The sequence below is a fragment of the Aegilops tauschii genome, chromosome 7 (genome assembly GCF_002575655.3).
Source record: "Aegilops tauschii subsp. strangulata cultivar AL8/78 chromosome 7, Aet v6.0, whole genome shotgun sequence".
Taxonomy (NCBI): domain Eukaryota; kingdom Viridiplantae; phylum Streptophyta; class Magnoliopsida; order Poales; family Poaceae; genus Aegilops; species Aegilops tauschii.
In genome coordinates, this window is record NC_053041.3 from 364247464 (window position 1) to 364271885 (window position 24422).

Here is a 24422-nt window from a genome sequence, read left to right on the forward strand (position 1 = left end):
TACAGCCCGGGTTCCCGGAGTCCTGTTAGCCCAGTTGCTACATCCCGGATTCACACGCTGCTGACCGACATGCTCAATGTTGTTTCATGTATGCCTATCCCCGTAAGTTAGTGCCACTTTGGGTTCATGACTACTCATGTCGGCCCGGGTTCTCTATCATATGGATGCTAGTGACACTATCATATATGTGAGCCAAAAGGCGCAAACGGCCCCGGGCTAGGTAAGGCGACACCCGTGGGAATACCGTGCGTGAGGCCGCAAAGTGATATGAGGTGTTACATGCTAGATCGGTGTGACTTAGAATCGGGTTCCTGACAGCCTTGCTATCAGAGCCTGACTGCCTGTAGGATTACCAGGCCAAACTGGTCGAAGTTGAGTCTAGAAATGCTTTAGTTATATAAGGAAGTTGATTGTGGAAGGGAACGTAAGGCTCTTTTTACTCCTTTACCCTATGCCTTCAAATATGAGTCAACCTCTTTTTTTCTACGGGGATTAAGAACTAGGCTTCTCATCTTTCTATGAGGATCATGTGTTACTAATCCGTTGACTTATAGGATTGTTGGTTAAGCCTCAGTTTTGTTCCTACTACTTTCGTATGTTCATAGCTGGCCTCAGAACCTTGTTACTGTGATGTTGAGTGGCTATGCCATCATTTTGCAGGATGTCTCAAATCTTTTTCGAGCATTTACAGTCGTTATGATGTCCGAGTCATCCCAGGGTTCTAAATAGTCTGATGTATTTGCAAATCCTTCCTCCCAGTTCCCGATGTCCTTTTGGGCCAGATTAAGCACACTAAACGGTCTGTTGAGGTACTCCATTGCCTTGACATATATGTTGGAGCTAGTATTACGACCCTATGCATCTTAGTGGATCACCTAGTAATCTAGCCATGTTTTGTGTTCTAGTGTGATGATTCTAGCCATCATTCTCGAAAGCATCCCGTGATGCCATTTAGTAGTAGGTATTCTACTCCTGGGTTCTTGACCCAAGAATCACTCTACTCACTTCCTGTTGATAGTGTTGCTAGTTCCTTTAGGATATTAGTAACCTTTGCGATAGTCCTCGAGGTCCGTGGTATTTCCTTCCTCCGAATGCCATGAACTGCTTATGGTAGAGGTTCTTTTGAACCAAAAGATCACAATAGGAGTGATCTTGATGAGTTCTCCGTTCTATATTGTAACTCTACCAGTTCAACCTCTTTGTATGGGTTATCCGAAGAAAATATGTTGAACTCGTTCGACATGCTAGTCCATGCATCCACAACTCAGAAAATCATATGTTCTTTTGAGTTGTCCCTCTTTAGTTGTCTTCTGACCTTCATCTATCAATTGATAGTCAAGAGTATGTATGCATTCGTGTCATCGATGCCTATTATTTTTATGGTCCGTCAAGCCATTCTATTTCGGAATGATTAGGTGAAACAAACTCCAGTACCTCATCCATATCCAAGATTGGGTCAAAGTAGTTGTGCTCTGCAGATCAAAATGCCAATCCAGCTTTTGCTCTGCTATACATTGGAGTGTTGCCCTCTGTATGTCGGGAATATCATAGGAATTGCACAACCTTCTATGAGTTCTTGACGTAGTGATACTTCTCGCCATAGCTATTCATTCCCCGGTTCCCGTGTTATTGTAACCGGAATGACGACAAGTGAATCGTGATGTGTGAAATCAATACTCCTAGCAACCATGTTGCTTGGTAGTTAATGGACAATACTCTCATTCTTAGAGTGCTGGTTATTGAGTCATCATCCTAAGAATGATCGTGCTTCCTAGTCCTTATTTTTTGTGCACTCTTCGATCAATGAGTTATTATTGTGTCAATCCCTCGCCCTTTTGATCATATCATCTTCCTCGAAAGCAAGATTGCGCCCGAGCTTAATAACATTTTGATGGTTCGTGATTTTCTGGATATCTTCACTGAAGTATCACCAGGTCGTCACCTGACCGATATGTTGAGTTCGTGATCAAGTTGGTTTTCGAATAAACCACTGTTTCTCCAAGAATCCGTGTTGGATACCCCTGAGCTAGTTGGTTCAGCCAAACAACAACTTGGAGAGTTGGAAGATAAAAGCTTGTCTGACTGTAACGCCCACGATGCGGCTATATCTCCCACGTGTCGAGGCACGACTTAGAGGCATAACCGCATTGTGGTTTTGTCGCAAGAAGGGTCATCTTCAGACAATCCCATGTAATGAACAAGACTGGGATAATGAGAGTTGGCTTACAATCGCCACTTCACACAATACATAAATTAAATCATACATCATCCAAAATCCACACATAGACCGGCTACGGTCAAATCCAAATGAAAATAAGATAACCCCAAATGCTAGATCCCCGATCGTCCCAACTGGGCTCCACTACTGATCATCAGGAAAAGAAACATAGTAACGACCACGTTCCTCGTCGAACTCCCACTTGAGCTCGGTTGCGTCAACTGCACTGGTATCGTCGGCACCTGCAACTATTTTGGTAGAATCTGTGAGTCACGAGGACTCAGCAATCTCACACCCGCGAGATCAAGACTATTTAAGCTTATAGGAAAGGATGGTGTAATGAGGTGGAGCTGCAGCAAGCACTAAGCATATATGGTGGCTAACATATGCAAATGAGAGCGAGAAGAGAAGCAACGCAACGGTCGCGAAGCTAGAAATGATCAAGAAGTGATCCTAAAACTACTTACATTCAAGCATAACTCAAACCGTGTTCACTTCCCGGACTCCGCCGAAAAGAGACCATCACGGCTACACACACGCTTGATGTATTTTAATTAAGTCAAGTGTCAAGTTCTCTACAACCGGACATTAACCAATTCCCATCTGCCTCATAACCGCGGGCACGGCATTCGAAAGATAATACCCTGCAGGGGTGTCCCAACTTAGCCCATTATAAGCTCTCACGGTCAATGAAGGATAAACCTTCTCCCGGGAAGACCCGATCAGTCTCGGAATCCCAGTTTACAAGACATTTCGACAATGGTAAAACAAGACCAGCAAGACCACCCGCTATGCCGACAAATCCCGATAGGAGCTGCACATATCTCGTTCTCAGGGCACACCGGATAAGCTAAGCGTACAGGTACCAACGTAACCCAAGTTGCCAAGGGACGGTCCCACACGGTGCTCTAGTTTGGACCAACACTCGGAGGAGCACTGGCCCGGGGGTTAAAATAAAGATGACCCTCGGGTTCGCGAAAACCCGAGGGAAGAAGGCTTAGGTGGCAAAAGGTAAAAACCAAGGTTGGGCCTTGATGGAGGAGTTTTATTCAAGGCAAACTGTCAAGGGGGTCCCATAAATCACCCAACCGCGTAAGGAATGCAAACTCAAGGAACATAATCCCGGTATGACGGAAACTAGGGCGGCAAGAGTGGAACAAAATTCCAGGCATAAGGCCGAGCCTTCCACCCTTTACCAAATATATAGATGCATTAATTAAATAAAAGATATTGTGCTATTCCAAAATATCCATCTTCCAACATGGAACCAACTTCAACTTCACCTGCAACTAGCAACGCTATAAGAAGGGCTGAGCAAAAGCGGTAACTTAGCCAAACAACGGTTTGCTAGGAAAGGATGGTTAGAGGCTTGACATGGCAATATGGGAGGCATGATATAGAAAGTGGTAGGTAGTGCAGCATAGCAATAGAACGAACAACTAGCAAAGCAAAGATAGAAGTGATTTCGAGGGTATGGCCATCTTGCCTGTAAGGTTCTCAGAGTTGTCGAAAGCTTGATCCTCGTAAGCGTACTCAATAGGTTCCTCGTTCATGAACTCATCTCCCGGCTCTACCCACAGCAAGAACACAAGCAATGTAACCACAATCAATCACGGGAAAAGCACAAGCAACAAGATGCAAAACATGCATGATATGCGAAATATGATATGCGATGCATATGCGTGCTCCGGAAGAAAAAGGATGAACAAGGTAGTAACTTGGCAAACCAAGTATGCCACTGGAAAGATGAGATGATTTCGGTCGAAATCGATATAAAGATCACCGGAAACGGATGCATGGTTTGCAAATGGCAAGCAAAACAAGAATGACACGAATCTGCGATTAACAGCAAGATAGCACTTAGAATACATCAAGTAACTATGTTACAACACCCCAACATAGCAACAAAGAATATGACAGTAATCTACAGGAGATGCTTGACAAAAGATGAACACTGAGCTACGGCTAGTTCACAAAATAACAGATTCAAACAAGCATGGCAAAAATGCAAAAGATATCAGCTTCACAGACTTAGTGAAAATACTGAACATGGCTGAAACAGCATCAGGTAGCAATGTTCAGAGCAAGCAATCAACATGCTACAGGAACTTAACGTAGCAAAACAAGACATGGGATGAATCTACTAAATGCATAGAACAAAAGTCCCTTACTGGCCATAAGTCAAAAAGGATCAGAAGATATGATGGCGCCCATGTAAACATAGCAAGTTTCGTTAACAGGTTTCAGACTTAGCAGAAAACAGAACATGACATTAACAGAAATTGTGAGGGAATTTTGTGAGCTCGATTCACTCATCTCAAAGCAATGCACGACAAAACAAGCATACCTACGGAAAGATGGCATGTTTATGAATCTAACCATGGCAAGAGAATGTTCATAGCATGAATGAATCAACTACAACAACCTTGGCAAAATTGAATATCATGTTAACAATCTTCCAGGAATATTTTATAGCAAAACTAGAGCAAGATTAAGACATGCTAGGTCACTCCATAATTGCAAACAGGGGCATGGATGGATAGAGCACAACTATATCTACAAAACATCCTTACTGAACATACTCAAGATAAGCATGGATATCACCGTAGACACATGGATACATGGCAACAAAATAACAGCAGTAACAGACTTGGTGAAAATCGCAAGTCCCTGAAAACAGAAACATCACGAAGCCTAGTTTGCATGCTTGTGCTAGTCACATAGATCACAAAAATACATGGCATACACCTATGTAAAGATGGCATGGCATAGGTTATAACACCTGTAGAGCTCATGCCCATAAGATGCACACATCAAATGTAGCAAAAATAACAAAACACCAAGTTCTAATAAGTAACAGCAGTAAACATCATATATCACTTTTGCACCAGAGATTTGGGCATCAAGATCGACTCAAACGAGCATGGGACAATGGAACAAAATGAAGAGCATCTCGTGGCGAACATTTCGATATATTATGCACGCAAAACGGAGCAGTATGCGATGAGATATGATGCAATGAACATGAGCACATAATGTGAAATATTCGGGACTTGGAGGATTTCGGGGGTCAACCTAATCCCAGATCTGGATCGGGAGCTGGCACGGAAGTCGAGGCAGCAGCGCGAGCTCGCCGGAGATCGAGGACGGCGACGTCGGAGGGGACGAGGCCGGAGCGGCGGCGAGGAAAGAAGGCAGCGGGGACACGGGCAGCTGCGCGGTCGGTGGAGGCGTACGGCGGCGGCGGGAGGCGCCGGCGATGGAGGCGGAGCGGCGGGCGGCGGCGGGAGTCGCGCGGGGCGCGGGGCGACGGGGAGAAGGGCCGAGAGGGCCTGACTCGGGCTCTCCGGGCCGCGAGCGGTGGGTGGCTGCGGCGGGACACGTGGCGGCGGCGGATTGGGCGAGGGCGGCGGCGGACGTGTCCGGCGGCGGGTGGACGTTTTGTCCGGCGCGCGGAGGAGGAAGAGGCTAGGGTTTGGACCCGAAATTCCGGAGGGGGAGGTGTTTATATAGGCATAGGGAGCTAGGAGAGTCCAAATGAGGCACGGTTTTCGCCCACACGATCGTGATCGAACAACCGAGAGCATGGAGGGGACTTAGATGGGTTATTGGGCTGTTAGGAGGGGGGGTTTTGCTGCAACACACAAAAGGCCTTTGCGGTTACCCAGTTAACCGTTGGAGAATCAAACGACCTCCAAATGGAACTAAACTTGACAAGTGGTCTACCGATGGTATACCAAGGCCACTTGGCAAGCCTCGGTCCATTCCGAGAACGTTTAACACCCGCTCACGAAAAGAAACAAGAGGGGATGCGCCGGTGCACGTGGGAGTGTCGGATTGCAAAAAGGACAATGGGGAAAATGCTCGGATGCATGAGATGAACACGTATGCAAATGAGATGCGCATGATGACATGATATGAGATGCATGACATGAACAAAATACAAAACGAAAACAAAACCCAACCACGAAGGGAATATCATAACACATAGCCAAAAATGGCAAGAGTTGGAGCTACAAATATGGAAAGTTACATCCGGGGTGTTACACTGACTTAGTTCATGTTAAGGGATATCTTGTGTTTGTGTGTTTGTTGTAGAAAGATGATTTCTTCATCGATTGGTCCTCGTGATCAGTTGTTGAACCTATCGCCTTGCCCAAACCTTGATTTGACTGTGGGCCATTGTCAAATCAAGTTAGAACCAACGATATTCGTAATGTTGTCTTACTCGTGGTTGATTCCTCGAGCATACACCATTACATCCTTTGATCTAACCAATACTATCACAATTTTCACATAATGGTGGAAGTCGAGTGATATGGAAAATTCCGATGAGTTGTTGTTGAGCCCATCAGCAACATTTTGTCTCCTCCATGATTCATGTTGAACGTTGAGCTAGTGTTGGAAACTTTGTAAGCATTGCCTTCGTGTTCCTCTCATGAGGTATATGTTTTGGTGAAAGAAGTGACTTTCTCCAAGTTCACGTGCATTAGGTGTAAGTTGCCGCCATGAATTTGAGAAAGGTTTGTTTTTGCTTCCTCTGGAATCATCCCAAGTCAGTAATGCACATGTGCGAAGTATTATGTGGTTTGGAGACTTGCACCCTTCATTATATATGTATCCCTAGCACACCAAGCCACTGATTAATTTGCCCAAGGAAAAGGAGTCTGTTATGTTAATTCTAGATCATGCACAAGACTTCGATATCCTCGATGATGGTTCCCAGCCAGAACTCGGTAGTGTTTGTTGTAAGACTACTACGTGGTCATGCTTGTCTGGGACAACGTGTTCACATGTACGTAGCAGAACCAGCTCATGTTTTGGAGCTTACTGTCGTAGTTCATTTCCCGAGAATCTCGCAACGTCATCCCGTCGATTTGTGTTGCAAACTTTCTTTTCCAGACATGCTGTCTGAAATATCCCGTTACCAAGCAGATCTGAATCTCAGGTAGATATGATGGTTGGAACATTCCCAGCATTTCCATTTTGTTCCCAGCTTGCACCGCCATTGTGCCAATCTCCCTTGGGCTGCCCTTCTCAGCAGTTGCTGTTCAGGATCATCTTCAAAAGTGGTCCTACCATGGGTCCCATCCATTTCCGATGATAGGCAAAAATCATCCATTACGTTGTCTTCAACAAGGTAGTCCACATCATCCATCCTAGTCCGATTATGCCACTCTTTCGAACTCCTTCAGACGATCGATTGTGATTGCCTTAGGCTGGTATATAGAGTTTCAATGATCTATGGATCAAAATTAATTCTTTTTGCCACTTAAGGGAATAATTGTGCGAGTCACCTTCCTTAAGGTGTCACGTTATGGAATCATGGCAATTATCTCCTTGCTACTTTGAAACCATGCACCATCTTACTCAAGCGTGGAATCGTTGCCTACCAACATGAACCTTCGTCATCTACTTTTCCATCACCCCTGGTGTGTGATATGTGTCTCAGCTCAAGAGATGTTGTTATGTCTCATTCCTTGAATTGATCATGAGTTGCTCGATCTTCGAGAAGATCGAATCCTGTAGAGTTTATTTCTGTCGTCGTGTTGGATGAAGATCTCGAAAGCAAATATGTCAAGATCAAGATGATGATCGAATCAACGTTCTTATGAAGTGCAAGTTGGATCATGAAGATCGTGTTAGCTTTGTGTCCCCCCTGTCTTCTTACCTCACGTCTTGAATCTCAGGACGAGATTCTTGTTTAGTGGGGGTGAGTTGTCACATCCCTAGTTCTGGTATGCTCTAGGCTAGCTACTGTTGTTTGCATCATGTTTATATTTCAATGAACTTGAAATGGGGACATGTGAAAGCCTTAGAAATCATTTCTGGAAATGACCAAGATAAAAATTGCTCCAAATAGGTCTAAGAAAATGTTCATGTTCCTCTCTGAAAATATTGGTCAGAGGTAAAATTCAAACCAATATTTTTAGGATCTCACAAATATTTATTTTGGGCATTTGGAACTAATGCAATAATTATTTGCATTGGATATATATATGTTATATATTTCATATATGTCCAATAATTCTGGGTAAAGGTGAGGGGCTCTTGAATAATCCAAATACTGTGACACCCAAAATTTTGGCCTTGTTTTTTTTATTTATTAAAATGTTCCCAGGAAATAAAACTTTTCCATTTGTCCAGTTTTACCTTTTACGATTTTTGGATTTTTTCTTCAAGTGGGAAAAAACCTTCAAACAATATTTTTGGACTTGTGTGCCCTCTTTATAAAATCAATCCTTTATCAGTGGATTTATTTGCATAATTATTTTTCATGAGTTTTAATTCTTTTAAAATGATCTTTCATAAATTTGGAGCTCCTTTTTGCACTGCAACCATTTGATAAATGCTTCTACAAATTTGACCAAAATTTGGGGATGTCATGTGAGTTTTCCCCATCACTTTTATGCAAAAACATTTTTTTGGTCATTGGAGATTTTGAGCTCCACATCAATTTTTTCAAATCTGGTCCAGTAGGTATTTTACACTACAACCCATTTAAATATTTCTTTAAAATTTCTTCCAAGGGTTTGAAGATGTCAATGGATGCATACAATTCATCTTCAAGCAAAAACCCAGTAATGTTCTTTGAAAAATTTAAGTGAATCATCTTCATTTCCATTCTGGTTCAGTTTGGTGATTTGTACTGCAACCCATTTTTATTTTGCTCTAATACCTTTGAGCTTTTTCCTACCTATAGTCCTCCCTACCAAACTCTTAAGTCCAGGAGATTGGACCCTTTGGCATATTTTTGGTGCATGCAATGTCAGCCTTTAGTTTCTGCCCAAAACTGGTTTTCTAAAATTCTTGCACTATCAACTTTCCGTTTTTGCCAAACTAATCTTACCACCATCTCCTGCATCTAAAGAGACACTGATCTAGAGATTTTGGCCACTCCAAGAGTTGCCGAACTGCATATGACATTCTGTCGAACACCTGGTGTGCACAGTCATTTTTGGTAAGCTCTCGGGTTTGCATTGTGGACTTGAACCCCTGACCTACCCACCTTGTCCACTGAGTGCCTTGTTACCCCTACCTCCATCCTGTTCAGTGCCAGCTCCACCCTCGAGCTCTAGAGCGCGCTGGCATTTCGTCGAGCGGGTGCCGTGAGTGCTCTGGGCGCGCCCAGAGCGCACGTTTTGCACGCGCGCGCACTACGCCGACACGCCGCAGTGCCGCCCTCGTCACATCCCATCTCTGACCCCTGCTCGCCTGCCGAACCCCGCCAGGCACTCGCTCTCTCTCCAGTACCCTCCAAGCTCCCCCTGACACTCTGCAGCGCCGCCTTGGCAGCACGCCGGCGTCGGCAGCGGATTCCGCCGCGGGCGGCGCCGCCCAAACCACCAACGCACGCCAGCTGCCCCGGAGCACAGGCCGCTCGTCGGAATGCGTTCGTCGCCGCCACGATACCCTGCAACTACAGGAAAGTGGTCGCCGGCGATCTTATCTTCTGCCGCCGTGGAGCCCGCCTCATCACGTTATAAAAGGGAACCCCGAGCTCATTCAAGGCTTCAGGCGACATCAGACACTCCCCGTAGAGCTTCCCACGCAGTAGATCGACCCGTAGTGGCCATCTTCCTCAACTCCGGCAAGTTCGGTCGCCGCCGCAATCCAGTGCCGTTCGTCGCCGCCAAGCCCTCCCCCACCAATCCAACACCACCAGTCGCTCCCTCTGGTCCTTGCGGAGCTGCCCAGCTACTCAACATCGATCGGAGACCACCGGAGCACCAAAGTCACTTCACCACCGTAGCTTTTCTCCGCCGCGGAGCTCGCCGCCGGCGATTCCTTCCACCTCCGACGACCCATCAACCACCCAAAGGACCGCCTCGGTCTAGCCGTTCCATCCCCGCCCTTGGATGCCCGTGAGGCGCTGCCGTTCGTCGACGGCGATCGCTGGAGCCCCGCTCCCGTCGGGCAGAAGAGAGGAGGAGGGAAGAAACGGTCAAACCTGACCAGTGGGCCCTCTGGACCCACTGTCAGTGACCCGCGCGACCGCTCTCTCTGTCTAAGTGAAGGCGCAAACTCCCGAATGCGTCTCCTCTACTGCTAAAGCGTATTTTCTTCTGAATCGTTTTCTTTTCTGGTTTTATTTAAAAACAAAGATTTGACCAAACTTTGACTGGCTATATCTTTTAAAATAAAACTCCAAATGAGTTGATTCTTTTTCCTACCTCTCTCAATTTTCATCTAGTTTATTTTAAGATTTATTTCAAAAATATTTGAGACAACTTTTGGTACTGTGTTTGAAATATTTGTTATTTGTATATTTGCAAAATAGGATTTTGGAGGAAAAGGGAAGCTTCCAAAAAGTGCATCCTATGCATACTCTTGAAGGCAAGCATTTCTGAACTCTGGCATAATATTTTGTTGTGGTGTTTGGATGCGATCACAACACCTTTTGACTTGGAGTATGTGATAGCTTTATGTATCGATATGGTCTCGTGCAGGAGTGCACTTTGGAGTTGTTTTGTGGTCAGCAATGGATACACTAGTGATTTGGGTCATCCTCGTGAGCTTCTCTTGCACACCGGTAGGAAGCCGGGAAAGTCGTGGTCTTGGGTAGACACGAGCTTGTCCCTAATCCCTCGTCAAGACGAGTATGCCCGGCATAGCATGGTGAGGCTCGAGGAGTGGTGATTTATTTCACTAGTGGTAATATTGTTGGTGGATACTTGGACCACCTGAGTCGGTTGTAGACCGAGTGTTGATCAATAGCTTCCTTCTTTGTCGGTACCACCACTTGTCCCTGCAGGGGACAGGGTATGGTTCAGTAGGTTGTCAACCCCTTTCCAAAGCACACACCATACAGAGAGGCCGTGATGAGGGTCCCATGGCCATGGATTAAAGCCAGTCATCTGGTCCGGGGGAATGGGTGTTTCGGTTGTAGCCGAAGGGGTAGCTCCCCAGTTTGCGCGCGGTATAAATTTTGTGATCCCATGCTACGTCGAGGTTGTAGCCTCCCCACTTAGAGTTTTGCTTGGCAGATGTCGTGGGTGATTCCAGACACTGGTGAGTTAAGCTGGTGTGTGTGCAGGTCAGGCGTGTTTTCAATCAAAAGACCGTAGACGGAATTAGTCCCAAGGGACTGAGTAATCCCGTTACTCGTGGAAAATGGTACTCCCTCTGCAGAGGATATATCCTGTTGGATAGTCATGTCTTGAGTAAAAACCACAGTCTGAGTTGAGTCTCAGTAACGGTATTCGGATGGAGAACGATTTAACTAGAACTCAGTAACGGTATTCGGATGGAGAACGATTTAACTGGAACGTAGTAACGGTGTTCGGATGGAGATACGGCTTGACTAAATTGTCGGGTTTTTTTGGATGGAGAAACGACTGTACTATATATTGTTTATGATTGTGGCACATGTGGATTTTGATCCTTATTTATTTTTGGACTAACCATTTATATTACGTATATCATTGAGTATCCCTGGGATGGTTCTACCTCCTGGATATTCACTGTGATTATTCTCTTATAAGCCCTTTATGTGGTGTCACCCCGACGCCCGACTGCGGCATTATTATTTCTGCATTTTCCGCTCGAGGAGTCATTCAGACACTCGTTTGGCACCAGTATTACTATTCTGCATTTTCCGCTCGAGGAGTCATTCAGACACTCGTTTGGCACCCAGTATTTTGTTTTGGTATATTTTTAACCATATGTGTGCATCTTGGTCTTTCGTATATTTCGTGACAGACGTGTGATCATCTAATTAACCCGGAGCATGTTTGATATATTATACCCGTGTTCTTAATGTTTGCGAGTACATTCAAACGTACTCACTGGCTTGTCCCTGGCTATTGTATTGGCCAGATTCCTTGCTTGGAGATGAGCATCGCGGTGACAACCTCGGAACCTACGCGTTGACGTTTGTAGCCTCGCGAAGATAGGAATTATCCTGGTCAGCTGTTCTTGTGGGAAATGGAGTCCCATAGACGCAGATGTATCCAACCGCTTCCGCCCTTAACCACTAGTAACCAATTGTTGTACTCTTAAGCCTAAATGGTCTTGTACTACATATTTTTTGTACTTGCTTGGAATTCTTGTATCAAGTTGGTACCTCATCAGCTAACAGTAATCATGGGGCTGATGAGCGCACAGGCCGTTTTTCTGGGAATTTATATCCCAAAAATCCGGTCGTGACAGACTTGGTATCAGAGCCAGGCTGACCATTGGCTAATCCTATCCTAGCCAGGTCAATAAACCTAGGTTAACCCAAACCACCAAACCTTAGCCTAACCCTGGTCAAGCTTCCCACGTAAGGTAGCCCCACAGTGACCCGACGCCCTTTTCGTCGGACGGTGCCCAACCTATCAGCCTAGCCCGTCGATCACGCGCCAGTGACCGACACCCAACCCGTCTCTATCACAAGCGTGCGGAGGAAGACTCCATCCCCTTTCCCTATAAAAAGGGCACGCTAGCCTCAATCACAACACAGCCTCTTTCCCCCAAACCGAGCCACGATGCCTGGCCCCATTGTTCACAATGAGACCACAGCGACCAACCTTGGAGGTTTTGTGACCGTGCTCGCAAACCTCACCCGCCGTGCCTATGCGTTAGAAGAGCCTCCTGAGTATGTTGTGTACCAGGGACCCATGTACGGTGAGAGCCGTCAGTACTGGGCCACTGTGCACATCTACGGTAGGGGTCTGTCGCCAGAGCGCCCCTACAGGTTCACGGGAAGGACAACTTCCTTCGAGCCGCAAGCCATCCAACTGGCAGCCCGCGAAGCTATAGTTCAACTCCGGCACTTGTCGCCCAGAGTTAACTGTCGCTCGTTCTACTACTACCCCAGTCGTGACGGGTATGGTAGGCTGCCCCAAGTTGCCAACGGAGACCACGAGACGGATCCTGCGCTGTTGCATCTGGTGCGCTATGTAAGCGCACTAGAGCAACTGTTCGACCAGGTCACTCTTGATCTGATCGCAGCTCGTGGAGAGCTGGTTCGCCGAGCCCCGGCGAGGAGAGAAGCGGAGCCCGACACCGACAACCCAGTCGTGCTGTTCGGACACCCGATCGATCCCTTGAGGTCTGCGCCAGCCATCAACCAGAGCACTTTGGTGACCCCAGAAGCGCTTCGTCGCCTTTTGGAAACCCATTCCAACGGCATTTGGGCCAACAACCCCCGGGATGGTCATCACCATTTCCCCGACCCTCCAGCACCTCAGCCTCAACCAGCAAATCCCGACGGTGAGAACCGTGGAGAAGCATCGGCGTCCGCAAGGCCAGCCCACTTTGACATTAACGAAGTAGACTAAGTCGCTCAAAGTTGTATCGAGCCTTAGTTTTCCTACGCTTTGTAATGTGTGGCCTTGTATCGCTTTTGTTGCACGCTGTCTGTTTGAGCGCTCTTATTTTTGGAGTAGTAGCTATGCATGTGTACGTTGGCGTACAGTTGCATTTTTATATTTCGGGCACAGCTGCCAAGACCAACCCCGTCAGCGCCCACAGTAATGCGTCACCTTTATGTGATGTGTATATCTGTGGCTTTGACCCGAGTACAGGATCGGCAGCCAGTTACCCTTCACCCCGGTAGATATCCCAGCCCCGGTGCTATATAAAGGCCACTTCGTGACCTTGCCGAGCACCCCTCACCTTTGTGCGCAGCACCCACAGCCATTCCTTGCCATGTCGACCCCCAGTATTTATCTGAGAACCCCAGACGCGACCCCGGGCAGTTTTGTCAAGTTATTGTGGGACTTTACCTGCAGTACTATGAGTGCCACCCATCCACCCCAGTACGAGTTACTCAAATCGAGGATCACTCCTTCCACGTCGAAATATTGGGCAGTGGTGCACATCCCTCCCGCCTACCCAAACCAAGACCCAACGGAAGTCTCCTTCGTGGGGAAATCCATGCCGACTCCGCATATGGCTATAGAAGTTGCTGCGTACGAGGCGCTCGCTCGTCTTCGATTCGCAGTGCCCTATGCCAGTGAGCGAGGGTACTATTATTTTCGGAGCCGTGCAGCACCCGGAGAAGTTGCATCTTTTCCTGGTGGGTGCATTGCACTACTAGGAAAAGGCCTACTAATGGCGCACCTAATTTGGCTATTAATGGCGCATTAGTGGTGCGCCATTAGTAGCACGCCGGTAGTATATTTTACTAATGGCGCACCACTGGTGCGCCATTAGTATCTGGTATACTAATGGCGCACCCCAGATGCGCCATTAGTATATACAACAGTGCGCCATTAGTATGCCTCCCAGGGGGCCATCTATACCCAGGTGCTTTGGCATACTAATGGCGCACAACAACTGGATGCGCCATTAGTAACTTCGGCATACTAATGGCGCACTGTTTAGTGATGCGCCATTAGTATCCTCTGGCATACAAATGGCGCACTATGATGTGATGCGCCATTAGTATGAATATTAGGTTTTTTTATTTTTCTGTTTCTTGCACAGGTTACAAAATGTATAATTGGACAAAATATAGACAGCACACATCAACAATAGATTCATCGAATACAATACAAGATTAGTCTCTGAATACAATTCATCATTTTAGTCTCCGAATACAATTCATCGTATTAGTCTCCGAATTGAAAAGACCGAACAAAATGTATAAGTATGAATCATTATATTACAAGTCTCGAGACCGCGAGTTTGTCTTCACATTACAAGTCGATATCGATCATCTAAACTACCAACACATAGAAGAGAGCTGCGGTCATCACGATGAGCATCATCACGATGAAACTCGTCTTCATCCGGTTCCTCCAACGCTCCCTCCCCTCTCCCGCTAGATAGCGGGCGTATCTAGATTCGGCCTCGGCCCTAGTGGCGTACCCTTTGTAACTGTTACCGCTGAATCGGTGAACCTGTCTCCGACACTCCTCCCAGTCGTCGTAGACTCCGGGAACCTTACCCTTGTACACGACATACCACGGCATCGCTATGCAGTAGCCAAACGAAACGTTAGTACCAATTCACAGACAATACATAAGCAATATATAAGTATGCAACAGAATGATCGGAAGAGAAAAGCAAGACATTAATAGCATCGATTACATCTAAGTTGAAGGACTCTCGAAACCAAAGAGACATACTACAAGTTCATTAAAGTTTAATTACAACATGAGCCAATCGATGTTTCAGAACTAGACACAGCATCGCTGCTTTCGACTCGACTCAAGGGACCGGAGCGTGGATGAAGCCGCCGTCTATCGTGGGAATCATGAAACAACGGGCGTTGTCAGCCTGCATTTGTAGGATTGTGTCGATGTCACTGTTGGACGGTTGATTTCTGAGGTAGAACTGCCCCGAGGTAGGAAGGACATCTTGATGGATGATTTCCGCAAACTCCGACTGGATGCGAAAGAATTCTTGTCTGATGTCCGCGTCCTGGATTGCCGACACGCTCGCGGCCCAATCTTTGAGTCTACTCGGTAGCAGTAGTTGATGATGGTCCCGTACGATCGCCCGCATGTGATGGATGGCATAGTAGGCACCCTTCTGACCGCCAGGCGGCTGCTTGACGCAGTAGAACGTCGTGTTGTGGGAGAACACGTGCTTGCCGTACTTACGAATAGGCCTGGTGAAGGTGCCTCCAGATTTGACGTAGCCGGGGAGAACATCATCAAGAACCTTCTTGACATTTGTGTAGTCTACGTTCGACTGACGGTCTGGGTCGAAATACGATGAGCGTGCAATGTGTGTCACTGCAGAAAACACAGAATGTTAAAAGAAAAACGATCGAAATCTAAGAATTCATATGTTACGGGGCGATTGAGGGGAGGACTTACTCGGGAAAGTAAGGCACGAGGAAGTTGTCCTTATCTTGGTTTGCCAGAATGACGCCTTCGAGGTAAGAACTCGCGACTTGCCGGTCCCCAGCGCTGCCCAAGATCTTGGCACACATGTAGAAGGGGTCGACTATCACGATGTCCGGGGTCTTGTCGCGAATGATCCGCATCTCCATACTCAGCGAAAATAGCCGAACGAAGGTGTAGTGCAGCGGATGAAGGTTCAACATAGCGTGGATGTCATCAAACCGCAGGACGATCGTACCCCCGTTGGAGTTATCCACAAAGCCCTTGCCCTCTGGCACCTTGGCCGCGAAAACCGGGTATGCCACATCCTTCTCTCGGAGACGCCGCTTCTCCAAAGAAAGAACACTGTCATGCATACTCCGCATAGCACCGGTTGCAGCATCGAGCATATTTCTCGGTAGCATCGGCCTACCCGCCACATGCACCCTCCTCGAGATATCCGCAGTTGAAGGTGGCCCGTCCTGAGCACGGATCGTACTCGGTGCCGGCTGGCCCGCACCCTTGTTAGTCTTTCTTTTGCGTGCCTTCTTCTTGATCTCCTGTAAGGGGACCGAGTTCTACTCACAGACCGCCTTCTTGAGTGTGTTGGGGCTGATCATATTTCGCACCTCGCCTATATGAGGCTCGGTGAAGTCGGCAGCTGGAGGCGTCTCCTGAGAGCTGAACTGCAGACGACGCCTGTTGCAACTTGGCTTCTCCGTGGTACCAGCTAGATCGCACATGTCTTTTGTTGGGTTGGGTTCTTGAGACGGAGGCCCCATGAAGTCGCCACCATCCCCATGATCGGCAAAGTACTGATCGACGTTGGCAAATGTATCGTCGTCGTCGTCGTTCTGATCCTGTGCCATATGCATGTTTGGATCCAGTGGCATAGGGATGTCCGGCACCGTTGCAGCGGTCTTGCCATGGGGCCGACTTGGCGCCGGCACGACTGGCGGTGTTGTCTTTGGGGTGGTGTCCCCCGCCCCCAAACAAATCTGGCTCTTCGGCCAAAGCAGGGGCCAGCTCAGGCAGGCGCTGAGGTTCATCACGTCATCATCGTCAGCCCCGATGGGTCGAATCGGAGGTAACACCTCGTCGCAGCCTGGCAGCACCCGAACCAGTTGAACCCTAAACAAGTTGGGTGGCATCTGGGTACCGTGGAAAAAGGGGTTGCCCGGTTGAACGATTTTGCACAATGGCGGTGATCGTCGCTCCGAGTTGTTGTTGCACTTGCTCTTGGACAATCTCCGGAATCCGCGCCACCTGTGCCCTGAGTTCTTGAACCTCGCGCGCCTGGCTTTCCGAGCTGGTCTTTTTCTCCTTTCGCCCAGCAGTGTCATAGTATGACGACCATTTTGTCGACAAGCCTTTGCCGGCCACACGACCAGCTGACGTCGGCTTACTGAGCTTATCCTTGTTCTTCATTACATTCAACGCCCTATTTAGAGTGGTGTCCCAAGGGTTGCTCTTAGTCGACCCCGCGCTACTGTTTCTGTCGCCTGCGGAAGGAATGTGAACCATTTAGAAATTTGGCTTCATTAATTAGAATGCAACCATATGGAGCTAATTACGAGGGGGTGTATTCCTTACCAGAACAAGCTCAAGCGCCCTGGTCTTCGGATCCGTGGTAAGCTCCTTTGTTTTCGGGTCCTTCTTGTACCGGGCCCTGACAAAGTTCCTGGTCTGCTTGTCACCGTATTTATCGAAGAGGGGCGGTAGGCCTTGCTCGGCACGGTCCGCCTCCTCCTTGTCCCATATAGGCTCCGCCACTCTGTAACCGTCGGGACCGAGTGTGTGTTCCCCTAAGTTCAGCTCCCGCATTTCTTTCCCCCACTTACTTGATTCGGAGTTTGCGGTGCTCGAGCAAATGATCTTGAAGTCGTTGTAGTCATCTTCGGTGATCGAAGGATTTTTCTCCTTGATCTTCTCATAACTCTCACCTTTCTCGATCATTCTCTTCACATTGCTTTTCCAAGTAGACAGGGCCTTGCTCATCTTCGTGAGGGCAGCATTGTTCACTTTATTCCCTTTGAGGCTTGTGTTTTCAAATTCAGCGGGGAACTTGTATCATTCTTGCAGCTTCGTGAAGAGGAGGTTGCGCAAATTCCCTCGGTCAGGATGCCTCAGGTTCTCGGTGTTGATCGAGACGGTGCTCCGGAGAATGCACCCGAGCTGAAGCGAGTACCCCTTGACTATTCGTTCGGGCGCCGTTGGATTCCCGTCGGAGTCCACTTTAGTAACTTCCTCCTTGAGGGTGCGGAGCACGGTCGGGCGCCGGTCCTTCCGTTGCCTCTTCGGTTGGCTGCCATCTGTGCGTGCGCCGCCATCATCAGTCGTGGCATCCTCGGCGGCACCATCAGTGGTGGCATCAGTGGGGTCATCCTCGGCGGTACCATCAGTGGTGTCTGGATCGGTGGGGAAGGCGGCGTCCTCATACAAGTGAGGTTGTTCCTCCATCTCCTGGGACAGATTCCAGAATGGCTTGTCGACGCCCGAACCCCCGGCCTCATCGTTGTTGGCCATGTTTCTCTCTAAATAGGAACAAAGTTTGGTCAAAAAGTTGGTTATTGTCAAGGAACAAGATCATGGTCTCATCATTTAGGGTTTGTCGACACCAAGGCATCCTAAAAGCTAAGCTTTTATCATTGAGGGTTTTTCCACGCCGAGGCACCCTAAAAGCCTAAGCTTTCATCATTTCGGTTTTTATCGACACCGAGGCACCCTAAAAGCCATGCATTAGTCACAAGTACGCCGGGGCACTTGATCCTACTTAATTAACTACTAAGATACCCCGGCCCATGCATTAGTCACAAGTACCCCATATGTCCTATTTTTAGCAAAGTCATGCTAAAATTCACGGAAAATTTCAGCATGACCTTTGCTGAAAATAGGACATATGGAGTACCCGAATTTGCCGGAACGGAAGTTAATCGACATTCCGGCAAACTCAAGGGCCTCTCGGGTGGACAAGGCAAAAAAGGCCTCCATCACAACATGGAAAATACATTGGCATGTGAAGAGGTGAAACAATATATGCATCTCCAAGCAGTATCATTCAACATTTTGGACAAAACACTACAAGCAACATGTTGGACCTATGGTTTGAGAAACCACAGTCCACATAGTAATCGATAGACCAAAAAAATTTAGTCATAAGTAAATCGATAGGCAAACAAGGAAGGCCTACCAACTTTATTCTTAGTTAGAATCTTAGCTGGTTAATTATTGTTAATGATTATCTTAAGCAAACTAAGCACTGACTGGTAAGACTTTTCGGAAGGGGCAAACTACATCCTTCTGAGTATGGAAAGAAACAAGATACTCCAGTGAGGGACTCAGTAAATTCGTACGTAAGTGAATCTTTACATAGGGGAAATAACCAGGCATGCAAATTTGACAACAACAATCACATAAGAGAAAAGAACATGTTTCACAAACTTACCAAGCCTATCATCTCCTAGGCATGAGATATATTAACAGCATAACCATACCAAGAGAACAATAATTAAAGCAGCACAAGACATGAAAACAGAGCTTACTTACTCTGGTAACTGGAAAACTGGCCCAAAGCTGTCAAACCACAGCACGAATCTGCACACAAAAACATGAAGTAAGTCGGCCAACTGCAGTATAAGTGGGAGTACAAAAGTAATATATTCTACAACTAAGTAAACTAACAAAGAGAGAGTTTGACAAGTAACTTGAAATCAACGAAGAAGGGCACAAAAAAGTAATCCTCCATGGAAACAGAGGTGATAAGCAAACAAGTCACACGGTAACAGCAATGCTGGCACTCCATCGTCAAGAAGGGTACCCAAATATATTAACAATCAAAGAGAATGCTTGCTTTGGTTTGGCTGAGAGCCATCCTTGTCGCTTTTACATGTGTTTGTTTTTCTTAGCTGAACCTGACAAACCTGAGGCTGCATCATCATATTTGTAATGACTGAAAATATTTACTTCAGGAAATATTTACTACTGTAGTTTCTGTTACAAACAAAAAAAAGACTGAAGTTTGTCCTAGCTATATTTCAGGATGATTTTTCAGTTGCTCATGCTTTTTACAAATTGTAGCTACTGTTTTTTATACCTCAACAAAATTGCCCTAGCTATATTTGCTACTGTTTTTATACCTAATTTTTTGCTACTTTTTTTTAATTTGCTACTGCTTTTTTTTATTTGCTACTGTTTTTTTATACATACACCACCAAAGTCCAAAGAGTAACCACTTATTAGCTACCAGGAGTAAGTAACTAACTAAATACACTTCTATAACAAAATAAATCAGAAACTTAGTTTTCAGTGTAATGAAACTAATTTGGCGTTGTAGGTCTTGATATATTTTTCTTATGGACTTGGTCAAATTTGAATAAGGACAAAGCTAGAACTTCAATTAATTTGGAATGGAGAGAGTAATCCACAATAGATAAACTGAAGCATACTAAATGAACACAAGCTCTTGGATGCTACACCTTAGTTTTAGAATAGACAAACAGACACGTTCTAACTTCTAATGGAAAACATGGTTAGATAGATGATTACAAATTGCACATGAAAGAACAGGGGTAAATATTGTTAACAGAAGACAGCCAAACAAATATATTGCTCTTTATGAGGTTATGAGGTTACAGAGTACAAACTTAACTTGAGAATGACAGTGTTCAAAATAGTCAATGAAAAATTCATCAGTACTGAACATAATTAACAGAAGTTATTTTGATGGTATATAAGAATATTTATGGAACAAACAACATGAAGATAGCTGCAATCTTAAACAAAAATCAAAGCACACTTGTCTGTAAAAAGCTAACAAACTATGTGATGCTTCCAGCTAATATGTTCAGAGAACAGGAGCATGAGAAAAAATAACAGAAACTATATGATTTAACTGGTTTCAAAACATGAAGTCCTAAAAGCTCTTGTTTTTGACTTTGCATCCACTGATAAAGAAGAATCAGAGTAGTGAGCAAGACTGTAAATGTTCTGAAAATTAAAAGAAAAGAGTGCTGTCTCAGAACTCAGCAGTTACAGCAGGAGGTACTGTATTTACTTGGAAACACAAATATGTTCTTCATTATCTGCTCATTACACCCAGAGGTTATTTTTTGGCAAACAAAATTGAGAAATTTTAAGACACTACTGAGTTAATATTAGCCGTTAATTTTTGCGGGCTGTTGAAATGAGAAGGTATATCATATATTGCCATTAAAGCACAATGGTAAATAAATAAAGATATAATTTTAACTAATGCTATCTAGGTTTCTATTTGGCTAGACTACACATCAAAGCTATGGTTCTTATTTTCATTTTGACTTCAAATCTTGACTAAAATATTCATCCGTGACCTTGGACGGTGAGATCAAATATTTATCTTATATCTTAGATGGTAAGCAGAGCATCTTAAGACTGCTGAACAAAATTAACTCCAACAGAAAGTGTAAATAAAAATCCAAAGAGGGATGCAAGGATTCATCAAATAGTACTGCAGCTGCACTTATTCTTGTCTTCTGTTCTTCCTTTTTCTTGAATTGCTATGCTGATTCTGCTGTTCCTAAGTCCCTTGGATAGTATTTCCAACTATCTTATTTGGTGCTGGGTCAGTTTGCCTGTTTCAATTGCTATTTGACTTGATAATTTCATTCTTTTCTACCCTACTCTTTATCTACTTATCAGTTTGTACTTTTGGTTACTCTTTACTGGTTTCAATTTAAGGGACGTATAGGGCAAGTTCAGATGTCAAGATTACTGATTCTTTCGTGTCATGTTCATGAATGGCTGTGATGATATAAGTTGGTACTTGACAAACAGAATGGGGTTTGTAGCATTGTCACACAGTATAGAATGCTGTAGAGTAGGCCGGGTGGCGGGGTACCTGGAGGAAGGCGGGGAGGAGCACGAACTTGTCGACGGGGCTGGCCACGGGCGCGACGCCGAGGAGACGAGGACGACGGGGCGGCGGGGCGGCGGCGTCGGGAGAGGAGAGGGCGGCGTCGGGGCGTCGGGGCGGAGACGAGGACGACGGGGCGGCGTCGAGGCGGCGGGGCAGCGGCGTCGGGAGAGGAGAGGGCGGCGTCGCGGCGTCGGGGCGTCGGGGCGGAGACGAGGACGACGGGGCGGCGTCGAGGCGGCGGGGCAGCGGCGTCGTGAGAGGAGAGGGGAAGGGGATCGAGGGCGAGGGCGAGGGAGAGAGAGGGGATAGGTTTGGGCCGGGGATAGGAGAGGGGAAGGGGATCGAGGGCCGGGCGAGGGCACAATACTAATGGCGCACCACCCCTCGGTGCGCCATAAGTACATCCATACTAATGGCGCACCTCACCCTGGTGCGCCATTAGTATTTTTTTTTGATTTCTGCTCGAGCCAACAGGTTATCTTCCACCTGACCTGATCCACACCAAGTTCCCTCTAATAGCTCGACTGGTCAGCAGCCAGTTCTCACACCAGGAGGTCTTGGGTTCGATTCCCAGGGTCCACAAATTTTTTTATGCATTTAAAATGTTGTTTCATATTTATTTGTGTTTAAATATGTTCAAACTTGTTTAAATCATAACAGTAATATTTTTTTATAAGACAGTAATAATTTTTTTAAAAATATCATCAAACAGTAATGCCGGTGGAGCGGGGGAGGGTGCGGGGGGGCGGTGGACCGGGGGGTGCTCGGCGGCGAGGGGGACCGGATCTGGCGAGGTGGGATAGCGATCGAGATGGAGGGGGATCGAGATCGAGTGTCCATGAAATTTAAAAATATTCATGATAGTTCAAAAAGTGCCCAGGAAATACAATCGAGAAATGAAGGCTACGATTTAAATACAATCGATCTCTTAGCTAGCTATCTGTTCACAATCTTCTTGCCCTTCTTTTTCGCAAATGGAGTTCTTCTGTGGAACGGACGTCCTTTAGGTAGGGTGGTCCTGCTTCTTCTTGTGGTGTATGCTGCTACTTCATCGTCGTCGTCATGTTCGATTCTCGGGTCGCCGTACTTGTCGAAGTCTTGCTCATTGGCTACTCCATCCATTCCGATGATCTTCCTTTTGCCTCTCCTCACGACAACACGACTGGGCTTTGACGGGTCGGTAATGAAGAAGCATTGGTCCACTTGGGAAGCCAGTACCCATGGCTCATTTTTCGCGGTGACGTTTGCGCTTGCGGTCTTGGATTTGGCTTCGGGTATAACCATGGTGGTGAAATACCGGTCTTCTTTTAGGACGCGCTTGGCCCATCTGACACGGAACATCGGGACCTTCTCTCCAGCGTAGCTCAGCTCCCAGATCTCCTCGATCCTTCCGTAGTATCTGTCCTTGTCGTTACCGGTGTAGGATTCCATCGTTACCCCGGAGTTCTGATAACCATCGCTCTTCATGTCCTTGGCCTCGGTGTAGAATGTGTAGCCGTTGATATCGTACGCCTCATAGGTCATCAGGTTGTGCTCGGCGCCCTGTGACAAGGCGAATATGAGTTGTTCTTCCGCGGAAGAATCCTCATGTAAAGGGTACGACAGAAGCTTCTGCTTGAACCAACGCGTGAAACATGAGTTGTGCTCTTTGAGTATATCTCCGTCCGTCCTCTGTTGGCCTCGGTCATTGTACGTCTTCTTAATAAAGGTTTTGTGCTCTACCACCCAAGGATCGACCACGTCTATGTGTTGTAGCGCGACTAGGTTTGCTCTTTCAAAGTCGGCGAGTCGACCCTCAAAGTCGACATGCATTTCGCGGCGACCATCACGGTGACCCCATCCAGCGAGCCTGCCGAGGTGCCTGTTGACGGGCAGACCAACGGGGTTCTCGATGCCTAGATAATTCGTGCAGTAGGAGATGCACTCTTCGGTCAGAAAGCCCCTGGCTATGCTTCCCTCTGGACGTGACATGTTGCGAACGTATCCTTTGATGACACCATTCATCCTTTCGAACGGCATCATGCTGTGTAGGAACGTCGGCCCGAGTTGGATGATATCGTCCACGATATGGACCAGCAGATGCACCATAACGTCGAAGAATGCGGGCGGGAAGTACATCTCAAGCTCGCATAGTATCACCACGATCTCTTCCTGTAGCCTTCTGAGTTGCCTCACGCCAACAGACTTCCGAGAGATGACATCGAAAAAGTTGCAGAGGCCAAATAGCGTTTCACGGACGTGCGCGTCCATGATCCCACGGATTGCAACTGGAAGTATCTGCGTCATCAGCACGTGGCAGTCGTGAGACTTCATCCCGCTGAACTTCAGCTTCGCTAGGTCTAGGTATCTTCTTATCTTCCCCGCGTAACCGTAAGGAAGTTTTACTCCTACGAGGCAGGTGAAAAACTGCTCAATCTCCTCCTGACTTAGAGTGAAGCACGCGGGAGGGTAGTCATTTCCGGTCTTCTTGGCCTTTTTGCCTTTGCGACGACTTTCTGTGTCCTGCTTCGCCTCATCATCATCATCATCATCATCATCATATATAGCGTGA